Raw genomic sequence first — 9825 nt, forward strand, 5'->3', positions numbered from 1 at the left:
TCTCTCTCTCTCTCTCTCTCTCTCTCTCTCTCTCTCTCTCTCTCTCTCTCTCTCTCTTCTCTTCTTGAAAAATCATAGACGAAGAAAGTTGGCAGGGTCACGGTTTGTCGCGGTCTGGAGGCGCTCAACGTGACACGCTTCATCGCGTCGGTGTCGGCGACCTGTCGGCCGGCTAGTCGTCGTATAAACTGGTCTAAAATTCGTTGTCCCGTTCCTGGATCGACGTTACTTTCAAATCTATCGACAGTTTCATCGAAACTCCTTCGACATCGGACGTCAAAAGAATAAAGTGTTATCGATTCGTCGCGTTCGACAAAAGCCGCTGCAGAGCAAAACTTATACGGCTAATGCTTTTCAGTCGCTTATTTTCAAAAAGGGATCCAGTTTCCTCGACCTCGCATCGTTCTATCAATTTCCGTCATTCGGCGCACGGTGATCGACGCTCGGCGCGCGGCCCTCAAAGAAAACGTTATCGCTCGCCACCCTCGCTATACCCCTGAATCAAATTTATTTTTCTCGCTACGAACTCTATTTATTGTGTCACGGGAGAGGAAATATGGATCACCCGCTATCGTTTCGTGAAAGGTATTCTTCGAATAACCGTGAAAAAAGGTCCGATATCCGATGCACGAACAAACGAAGCAGCTCCGCGCGCCGGTCAGCTCTGGTCGGCAATTACTTTCCTGGGAAAATCTAATTTCCGTGGACGCGGCCGAGGCGCGTTCACGAACGCGTTAAATTATTCCAGCGTTAATTTCGCCGCCTGGAGGCGGTACGGCGCGGCGCAGCGTACGTGGCGCAATGCCGAACACTCGTTAGCCGACGCGAAATTCAAAAGCTCCGACTGATTACGTCGAGGAAACTTTTCGTTGGCGAGTCTGCTTGGAGCCTCCACCAGGCCTGACGACGATTCGCGTTAAAACATATCCCAAATATGTCCAGCGGGTTCCCGATGGTAAGATGGAGAATTCCTTTCTCGGAAACTGCTTTAAGAAAGCAATCGAAGTAATTGGATAGAATTGGATGAACTTTGACTAGACGGACTTCTTTTTACAGATCGAGCAGAGGAAACATAAACGGTGGCAACGGTGACTCCTGATCACCAATTCAAGCGACAAATTTGATCCGATATTCGAGATATTATCCTGCATCGTTCACGCCCGATATGGTAAGCTTTCTTTTAGATATTCTTATATGTCTATATATTTCTGACTTTTATATGTACAGTATATATAATGGTTATATTACCGTTTGTTAGTTTCCCTGTAAGGGGTGGTGCTTCGATTAAGTTTTAGTAAAGATATCTCACGAGAAGTTATCCGAAAGAACTAATCCAGCGATGGATTAGTCGACAGTTTACAGATGACAGATAATTAACAGTTTGCCATCGAATAGTTACTCGGGAACACGGATCATCCGTTTCTACCGATCGCGAATGGAGCCCTCGAAGCTCCAACCTGTACACAGGATACGAAAATAACGTTTCGTCCGAACGACCGATCTAAGAACGTATTATATGTATAATATAACTCTCGACCTTCTGCTAATGGAGAACGAACGGTCACGACTGGGACATACGAAGAGGGCATGTAGCTCGTTCCGCTCGTTTCACGCGCGTATAATTCCATTGTACACATCGGTAATTTCATCGTATGCCCAGCAACACTATATCGGAGTAATAGCAGTGTATTGTCCAAACGCAAGACCCAAGCAAACACAGCGGTGTCCTCAAACGTCGAGCACGTACGTACCTATATCTCCGAGTATACCGAAGATTCAATATTACGTCTGTAATATTTGCTTCGTGCTATCGATAAATTTCAATGTCCTTTGTAATTACACGCGGACACGTTCCAAGTAAACGGGTCGTTTAATTAGTCGCCGACGCTGACGCCTATAGTTGGACAAGAGGACGAAGGTGGAAAAGTTGAAGGGAAGGCATAGCGCGAGGAGGATTTCGCGAACGTTGAAAAAGGGCTTTACAGTGATCGTTTGCTTCGAACGCTCGGGGACGTCGCTCCTTTCTCGAGGATAGAATTGCTCTTTTGAAAAGCGCTCGTTCGAAAGATTTCTGGAAAGTTGATGCGCGGAAATCCCTGTTATCGGAATATGATATATCGTTGAATAAAAGTTGAGCGTCCTCCCGCCTAACTGAAAAGGAATAAAGATTGGCGAGCGACGCGGCGGTGCGCGGTGCAAGGTGGACGGTGCCGTTGAACCGTTCCGATGCACTTTCTGCCACTTTGCATCAGGATTTACCGAACGATAAACACGCTCGACGGAAGCTGTGTCGCGAACCACGGGCTTCTGTACAATGTTTTCTGCGCGACCGTATTAGAGTACGTGTGCGTCCGCGAATCCACGTAGAACGAAACACGGATGCGGTGAAAGATATGATATCACCGACCGCGAAAACATGTAAACTGCACAGTACGCAACTATCGCATCGGCGCGGCGCGGAACCGCGAATGGGGGCCGGTCCGATCGGTTTTATCAGTCGAGCAGCAGATTTCTATTCAAAACGATCAAATACGAGAGTATATCTATCGTACGTACCTATACCTATGCATAAAATCGAGCTGCAGGCGGCACCGACTAAATCCGCTTCCAGAATATCGCCGATTTCCTTTTCTATTTCGGCTCACTTTTTCTTTTCAATCGAATCATTTCAACTATTTCTTCCTCGAGTATTTTCACACCTCAGACTTCTCGGTTCAGATCACCTGTTCTGCCGTTTATCTTTCTCTGCCTGCCTGTCTTATCGCTTCTCTGACCATTTTCTTAGCTATATTTTCAAACGATTTTTTATAAAGTCGACCAGATATCCTTTCAAATTTGTCCAAAGATCGATATATTGCAGGTTCGCGTTACATCGGATTTCATTTTTCGTATACCTGTTCGCTTGCACTATACATATACCGCGTATATGTATATACTCGTTGGCTACTCGTTCCGTAGGAACGTACGGCTAAAGAATGTTCTCTATTTAGAATTTCGAAGCTCGACTACTCCGCTCAAGGAATCGATAAGAATTTCTATCGCGAGAGTGAAATCCAACGAGACGCAATTCAGTATTTTTCTCGAGCGTAGGTTTTCTCTTTCTCGTTTTGTCGGAACTAGAGTGAGACACCAACATCCCCGCACCCAAAGTGAACTGCGAAACCGCAATACCGCAGCGGCAAGTGCATGATCCCCTGGTGGTTGAATAGCACGGCGAAGACGATACGTGCAAGAAAAGGGAAACAAGGTAGTTAATTCTATGCACCGCTGGAACTGCCGTGTCGTGCATTCGAAACAGAACCGCTTCGTTTGTTCCGACACGCGTGCAGAGCTTATCGACTCTCGAACATGCTGAGTAAACGATTTTACAATAACGATGTTCCGTGTTGCCTACCTTATCCGGCATCCGCTACTTTAACTATAAAATTGTTCGAAACACTTGGCGATCCATTGGATCGCGAAGCCAAATGAAACACTTAAACTCTCGATAAAGTCTATCGAAATAGGAAAAGGTGCTCGTTAATTCAAGTACATATACGTTTCGCGGAACGACAAGCACACCGACCGAAAGGCATAACGGTCGCTGGTCGAGTTTTACAATCGTCGCTTGATACCGAGCTCGGCGTCGGCGTCGTTACAAGTAAGAAAAGCATTTAATTGATAGAGGAACGCGGCCAAGTTTACGATTCGTTCGGGGTAGTTTATCGTCCGGCGGTGTTTTTTCATTAACCCGTAGTCCGTAGCGCCGAATTTTACGGTGGCTTCGTAAAAGAAAAGCGGTAAATTTTCTACGAGTAGAAAAACACAGCCTGTACGCGACGTATCTTTTCCACGGAATATTTCAAAGACATCATTTTGGAAAGGTCGTTTTGTACCGTGAACTACGGTTCGATCGCGATCTCTGTCGTTCGTCGGGTATCCGACTTGAATTTCTCCGAGTAATAAGCAGAGAATTTGGAGCGACTACGGTCGACCGTAATGAGGCGAATTCTGATCTTGGCCGTTGTAATTAGAGGAAAATTGCCGGGGCAACGCGGATGCTGCGTCGACGCATACTCGTACACGTACACACGTGTCGCGCAAACGGGCACAGCCGCGAAATGAAGTACGCCGAGCAAACTGAATTACCGCAGAAGCGATAACGGCCGCGACCGTGCCGTACCGAGCCGGGCCGGGCCGGGCCTCTGAACGATCCTCGATCGGTTATGCTCGTGGACGAATATACGCGCCGCGCCGCGCCGGATGGGCGTCGGCGTCCCATCGTTAGGCCACTTACAGCCCGTTATTGTAACTGCCGCTCCGCGTGGCGCCGGCTGTGTACTCGATTAATTCGCGATAATCCTGATCGTTAATTGCGCGCTTCCGATCGGGCCACGTCCGCGATACCCATCGTTTCGTTCTCGTAGCAACGCGAATCGTGTTGCGACAGAAATTAGTCGGCTTATCTTGTTGGCTCGAAGAACATCGACGGTGCGTTGTCAGTTGAACGTTAATCGTGTTTCCGTTCCTAGACGGAACACGCGATTCGCGGAATTTTACAATTTACGCGAACAATCGAATCGCCAGAAACATCGATCGCAACGACTCTTTCTATACTTTAAGGTTATAGAAAAATGAGAAATTTAAAATTATTGGAAGCGTTACTAAATCACTCGTAATTTTCCATCTTGTAATTCAAAGAGGATCTTGAAGCGAGTTTACATTGACATATCAAGTACCGGGAAATGTAATTTCGTTTGACTCGACGTCGCACGTCTGGAAACGTGCGAGTGGGAGAGAGACTCCTCGAACTCGCAGTAGTTAAACTTGTCGCGTTGCGCATCAGTACCCGACGAAAGCACTCGCGAGTTACTAATCCCTTCGAAGCCGACGTTGAGCTTCGGTGTTGTAGATCGCTTCGTGTCCCATGCTGGAATCCTCCGTTTAGAATTTTTTCAATCATCTCCAAAGATTAAGCGGCAGTTCTCGCGTTCTCATGATTCCTCCGAGGTTCGCGTATGGTCAGAACACGACACGATCGGTCTTTCGATTTCTCGAGCGTTATTTCGTACAAAAACGGAATAGCTGCGCGCGATATTTTTAAACCTCTCGAAGCTTGGCTTGATCGCTCGCACGTCTAATAGTCGATCTCGGCGAGGCTTCGCGACGCGACGAAGGAGAACGGAGACGATAGGCGGTGATTCGATGCTGTAAATGGGTAATTCAAAAGTAAAAGACGAGGACCAACCACGGCCTCGTTTGCCGCGATGAAAGTGGGAATCTGAAACAGGTATCTGGATACGAGGGACGGTGATTGTCTAGCCTTGGGCTGCGTTTGTGCCTTTTCAGGAACGCCCTTTAATTTCCGGGACAATGCCGAGAAACGGATAATCCCGCGATAGGGTAGCGTCGCGTCGCGTCTCGACGAACATCTCCGATAAAAGGATATTTAAGTATGCGTGTTAAAAGTTTGCCGCGAAAGTGGAAAACCATCCGAACGTTCGGATTAATTCGTCAAAGATGAAAACGTTCCGGCACCTCTTTTCGCAAACTCGTTTACGATTCTCGGACCTTTGAACTTTGTTTCCTATCTGTGTTGCGTTTTGTTCGCCGCTAAAAATGCCAATAGTTTTGAACGTGTAACGATCCTAACAGAAAATTCTATTAAACAATGTACACCCCGTGTATTTACTATCTCGTTGCAATAGAATCGGCCAAGTTATTTCCGCGGTTTAATAACATCGATAGGATTCGAAAAAATATTGATCGATCAACCAAACGATTCGCGACGATCCCGATGGAGCATCGAATCCCCATGCAAATGTAAATTTTTCGCGTCGCTTTCGAAATATCGACGCAAATTGCGCTCGCACCGCAACTTTTCCACAGATTTATAACCTCGTTTTTAAATCGAAACAAGATTTAGGTATTCCCTCAGTATCCCTTCTCTATTTAATCCGATAACAAAATCATAGCTCGAGATACGTTTCGGTTATTACCAGGGTATATTCGTAGAGCGATCGTTTAAAGAATCGGGAAACTAGCGTATCGCGATATCGTAAATAGTATAAAAGAAATAACAGATCCGGGTTATGTATCTACGAAAACGTCCAAATCGAAAGTTTTCGCCAGAGTCTGAATTTGAAATAGGATCGATTTAAATAATGCTTTTCTCAATTTTCTTCGCATGCTCTTCCGTAACGCAACCTTAACGCATTCGAACAACCTAAACTCTAAACCACTTAGCTGAATTAGTCGAAAACCAGCGTCGAAAATAAATACTCCGTCATTCTCGTCGACCTAGAATCCTCTAGCCTCGATGCCAAACACCCTGCTGTTCTCCTCTGCCGCAACACCTCAATTCCACACGCTCCCCTTAAACGGCCTGCCCTGGCGGCCGCCTGTTATTTACCGAGCGAGAAAATTTATTCGCGAGCCAAAGCAGTCTGCGTTGGTCATGGATTCCTGGCCTCGTCGGGATATCTTTCCAGGTTTTCCGGCACGCTGTTACAGTCGCCGGTTAATGACGGGCCAAAGGATCACCCTGGGAAATCAGCGAACGCTCGTCGATACGTCCGTCGACACGGCCCTGGGTTTTATTTCGACAATTAGTGGCGGCGAACCCGGTGCCCGTAGCCCGCAGCCCGTAGTCCGCAGTCCAGAGTCCAGAGCCCAGAGCCCGAGGGGCTAGCCGAAAAAGGCTCGTTGTAATTTCCGGTTAACGAGGCATTCTCGCGCTTCGGCTCTTATCTTTCGAACTCGCGTACAGCCATACCTCGATACCTCCAACTTGAAAGGAGATGAAAAGATTCATTCGCGACGAAATTGATTTTCAGCAAGGTATAACGTACGCGAAAACGTTACCGTTCGTCGGCCAGTTTCGGTACCAATTGGCAATATTATCGAGCTTTCGGTACTAATCGAACTACAAGGGATTTGGAAAAAAACCATTCTTATTTCGAACGCTGAGAAGCTTTTCCGAGTGTAAGCGACGTAAAGTAAGCCGACACAGAAGAAAGGTGTGGATTCGTACCGAATCCGAGAAACAGCGAACAAGTCACGTTCACTTCGTAAACCCGAGGCGCCTGTGGCTGCTTTAACGATATTTTTCGCGCGCAACTCGACTCCTCTGTGTGTCCTTGCGACATACGTATAGATGATATGTATCTCTCCGCAACGAGTGGCGCGAAAACCTTTTTTCGAACTACCATCAGCATCGGCATCGGCAGACCGCCAGACGTACTACAAGCTCGAAGACACGGAGACTAAACCGAACCCACCAAGACCCACCGTCAGGAAAAACTTTTCCCTGGGAGTCGCTTGCGCGGAAATTGCCACCGCCACGGAACGAAAGAAGAAGTTCGCCTTCTCGCTAGTCCCCCCACAGATGGGAAGAAAAAGAACCGGGCTTCTCTCCACGGAAACTGAAGCTCGCGAGGCGACACCAACTTTCGTTATAACTGTATACCGTCGCCATTTTTTATGCAGCTCGATGAGAGGTAAACCGAGCCGCGAATCCCCGAGGAAAACTTGCTCGGCGCCCGTTCGCGGTTGTAAAAGAGTTTTTCTATCGAGATATCGTTCCATCTAGCCCACTTCTATCCAATTCTATCCTATTCGACGCTTCGTGGCTCGATCTTTTCGCGATTTGAACCATACTTTAAAAGACCTCGAGAAATACCGATTCCTGCGCGATACGACAATTGCGGAACACGAAACTCTCGAATTCTCCGTACAATTAAAAATATATAATATACTTATATGCTACTAGATATAGATGGATATACGTATTACGTAACAAAGGCAATTCCTCTCGTTCCCTTTCCCCTCGTGATAACTGCTAGTATTAATTCAGTCTAACTTTAACGACGAAATTCCTTGCAGCGAGTACGTTTCCACGGCGCATTGTGCCGAATGCATTGCGCATAATGCAGAGGCTTCCTCTGGCCCATTCCAGCCGAAACTTGCGAACCGAAAGTTTTCGGAGAAATTTTACCAACGATGCAACTACACACGCATTGTTGTCCCAACGGGTACCGACGCCGACGTCGACGTTCCACGAATAACCAACACGCGTGTTACACGATCAATTTGTTGATAATAATGCGAGCGTAGTCGTGCGCGCGCGCGATGTAAACTTTAACGACCCCGCATACACAACCGAACCACGACCGTAATCGTAAATGCCACGAATATCATAGTCGGCACTTTCTCAGTAAACACCGTTTATGTTGTTCGCGGAGTCCATTACAGAACAACGCGTCCGCAAAATATTCAACGAAATAATTAAAAAATTTCTAAACGATATACAGGGCGCGGCACAAATTAGTCCCTACGATTTTTCAGCCCCTTCGGATGGTCTGACAGAAAAATGTTTCTTACCAAAGTTAATCAGTATTTAACCTACAAGAAATAACCTTGAAAGAAAATATCACTATTGTTATAACGTATCTCGCGACTATGTACTCGCAACACTGAACTAACAGATCTTGCAAAACAAACAGACAACAGTTGAAGAAATGAGCATTCACAATGTTTACGTTCCTTTGTTTACCTCTAAATACGAGGCGTTGCTATTACGTGCCGTCGAATTATTTCAAATATTTTGGCAATTGATTCATGGCGATATTTTCGTTCAAGGTTATCTGAAAGTCAACGTATAGCAGGTCGTTGAATTCGTTTCGACGTCGCCTACAATATTATGAAGTTAAAAATACCCCCAGTTGCATTTAAAGATATGAGGGCGACCTTGATTTTTTGTTGAAAATCTATTTTTTTCTTACTTTAAGCAATTGCAATTTCTTGTCGATTAAATACTGATTAACTTTGGTAAGAAACATTTTTCTGTCAGGCCATCCGAAGGGGCTGAAAAATCGCGGGGACTAATTTGTACCGCACCCTGTATATTATAGTTTATCGAGGCCAAGATAAATCATCGAATCAACCACTTACAGAAAGTACATTTCTTCGTTTCTCGACAGCTTTTTTTTTTTTATTGGTAATAGCCGAATGGAATGTTCGGCAACCTTTTATTCCAACAGAGAGGCACTATCGAAACAATTTTCATCTCGTCGTTTTTAGCGACGATATCAATTGCAACACTTCGTCGAACGATCCTATATCGAGAGCTTTCATCTCTTGAAAAACATACACTGTTATCCGATCGTTCTTTTTTTTTTCAAACTGTTTTCCACCTCTATCCTGTCGCTCAGAATGCACGCAATATTCGCACGCAAACATGTACGCACACGCGCAACCACGCACACACGGTCGACGCGAAATACAAAAAGAAATGCAACAAGGTTACTTTATCAAGATACGTAAATGTACCCGTTTGATAATAAATTAATAATACAAATTGAACGTATCATTTTTCCCGTTTCTACTGTATATGTAACATGTGTACGTTATACACAGTTGGAACGTGTAGTATGTTATGTAGTGTCCGCGCCTCCCATACCCAACAATAAGGAGTCAAATAAGAACACGAAACGTAGGGTACAAGATTGGTCGCGTAGATAAAGCAGTCGACTGTGGATCCGAGAATCGTGGGTTCTCGAATCTCCGTGCCTTATTTTTCGTATAGACTTCTACATATGGGGGCTCGTCCGGGGTGGGGGGTTACAGCGGCAACAATACCGAAGAGGACCGGCCAGTGACGATGAGTGACGATGAACAACAATGACAAACGAACGACGGTGTCGTGTTGACGGTGGAGCGGGCAGCAGCAGTAAGGCGTCGAGAGAGAAAGAGAGAGGGGAGTACACTCCAGGGAAGGGGCAACTTGAGGTGTTGTCGGAGTGGGACTTCCAAAAAGAGGAGAAACGGCGAAAGAGGGCGCGGCGC

General features: G+C 46.1%; 1 protein-coding gene across 3 annotated transcripts in view; it reads left to right on the forward strand.

Moving 5' to 3' along the window:
• Positions 1-9825, forward strand: part of LOC128891351 (uncharacterized) — a 168079-nt gene that overhangs the window by 116935 nt on the left and 41319 nt on the right. For all 3 annotated transcript variants that reach the window (XM_054150789.1, XM_054150788.1, XM_054150790.1), the window contains exon 3: positions 1057-1168. The gene's annotated coding sequence lies outside the window, so the exon portion shown is untranslated. The remainder of the gene's footprint in view (positions 1-1056; positions 1169-9825) is intronic.

The sequence above is a fragment of the Hylaeus anthracinus genome, unplaced genomic scaffold (assembly GCF_026225885.1).
Source record: "Hylaeus anthracinus isolate JK02 unplaced genomic scaffold, UHH_iyHylAnth1.0_haploid 12001, whole genome shotgun sequence".
In the NCBI taxonomy this organism is placed as follows: domain Eukaryota; kingdom Metazoa; phylum Arthropoda; class Insecta; order Hymenoptera; family Colletidae; genus Hylaeus; species Hylaeus anthracinus.